General features: G+C 47.7%; 1 pseudogene; it reads left to right on the top strand.

Annotated features, from left to right (window-relative positions):
* The first annotated feature begins 280 nt into the window (after positions 1–280).
* Positions 281–1367, top strand: LOC123050704 (BTB/POZ and MATH domain-containing protein 1-like; annotated as a pseudogene).
* The last annotated feature ends 807 nt before the right edge of the window (positions 1368–2174 follow it).

Here is a 2174-nt window from a genome sequence, read left to right on the forward strand (position 1 = left end):
ACGTACGCCTCGACTTCCGCCGCCGCATATTCCCCACCTCCGTCTGCTACTGCTCCGCCGACCTACGACCGCGCCAGCAGACGACGGCGAGCGGAGGCAGCGGTGCACCTCTCCGACCCACCGTGGCATCCGGAATCACCTCACGTCCCAGTCGTCGGTCGACCCGCTTCGCTCCGGAGACTCATCCCCGGCCCTCCATCTGGGTCCAGGGTTTTGGGACGGGAGATCGACCCACAATCCCGAGTCCCGACTCGTATCATCCACCTAGCCGGCCTCCGGGATGGCAGATCAGTGCAAGCTTTCAGCTGCTGCTGTAGCTGAGTCTGAAGGGAGGTCGTACGTGTTGAAGCTATATGGATACTCAAGTGCGAAGAGGCTACTCAAGTGCGGCGAGTGTGTCACTTCTCCACCTTTCGGTGCCGGAGGGCACAACTGGGTTGTAAGGTTTTACCCAAAAGGTGACTTGGCAGAAGATGGTGATTACTACATGGTTGTTCACCTGGTTCTTGATTCAGATAGTATGAATGTGAAGGTGAAAATCCGATCGTTTATAGTTGTAAACGATTTGGAGCCATTCAATCTTAACATATATGATCATATCTTCCCACTCAAAGGTTCCTCCATTCTCGGCCTCTTTGAGCGGGCTGCTGTTGAGATGTATGTAATAGATGACTGTTTCAACGTGGTGTTTGATATAACTGTCATCAAGAATACTCTTGTTGAAAAAACAATGGGTCATCAATTTGTTGTGGTTCCTCCAAGCAACTTGCACCGGCATATCAGCGACCTCCTAGAGAGCATGGATGGAGCGGACGTGACCTTTCATGTCGGTGGTCAGAAGTTCATGGCTCATAGTTCTGTGCTCGCTGCTAGGCATCCGTGTTCAAGGCGGAGCTCCTTGGCTCCATGAAGGAGAAAGTCGGCAGTCCGATTGAAATCCATGAGATGGAAGCTGTTGTGTTCAAGTCCTTGCTCTATTTCATATACACTGATTCACTGCCTACTCTTGAGATGACTAGCAACCAAAGTGAGGCCGTCTAGATGTGACGACGGCTGGCCATCTCCTCGTGGCAGCGGATAGGTACAACGTCGAGAGGCTGAAACTGATATGTGAGCACAAGTTATGCAACCACATTGATGTGAACATGGTGGCAACCAGTTTGGCCTTAGCTGAGCAGCATAGCTGTAGTGGACTCAAGGAAGCTTGTCTACAGTTCCTCGCTTCTCCCACCAATTTGGAGGCGATGATGGCAAGTGATGGCTACCAGCATCTGAAAACCAGTTGTCCATCTGTCCTCAAAGAGCTGGTTGCTAGGCTACTGCCGGATACAATGAAAGCGGCCAAGGATATTATCATGACCATTTAGTAGTCCGGGTCACGATCATCGCACATAAGTTAGTTTAGTATATAAGCATGCTTCAACTTAGTTCTCTTTGTATGGTTGCACGTGTGCCTCGGCAAAAAAAATGGCATCTATCTATGACTATAATGCAAGTAGAATGGGATTGATTGGGTATGGATCGCCTATGTTTTCTATTTTCCAATGTTATTTAGTACTTAGTAGTAAGGAAGGACTTCAACTGTTCAATCTATTGTGAAGCTCTGCTGATGTTCTTGTTGTCTTGTTTGCTGCTTGCAACCCTCTAGTTCTTTTTTCCCAGTTAAAAGCTAAGCTTTAATGCTGAATCATCCATTGTTTATGTTGTTGCTTTTGGATCACACGAGTTTGGGCGAGTTCCTCATTGCACAGGAGAACTAGTTTATTCTGACCGACTTTGGAAGTGAAGATGTCACTTTTTTTCCGTCCTTTTTCTTCATTGTAACATAGCAAAAGTTTGGGTGGGCTGAGATGGTCTCTTGCTATGAATTTCGAACTGAATCTGCTAGTATGAGCACGATTTTTCTTTTGGAACTTGGAAACCGTCGCGGGTGCACCTAATCTGCGATCTCGTATAAATGCGATTGTTCTACATAGGTTGTGTTAAATTCACACAGTCGGTCACAATTCGGAGTTTTGTCCTGTGAAACTAGTACACGAGTGTATGTACATCCCATGTATATGTATCTCTGACGGTGGTCGGTGACCTTTGCACTGAAACCTTTGATCCTGGTGCTCGATCGACGCCTTGCTGTTTGTTGACACAGCGAGCGGGCTACTAACTCCAGCGGTTCA

This window comes from Triticum aestivum, chromosome 2D (genome assembly GCF_018294505.1).
Source record: "Triticum aestivum cultivar Chinese Spring chromosome 2D, IWGSC CS RefSeq v2.1, whole genome shotgun sequence".
Taxonomy (NCBI): domain Eukaryota; kingdom Viridiplantae; phylum Streptophyta; class Magnoliopsida; order Poales; family Poaceae; genus Triticum; species Triticum aestivum.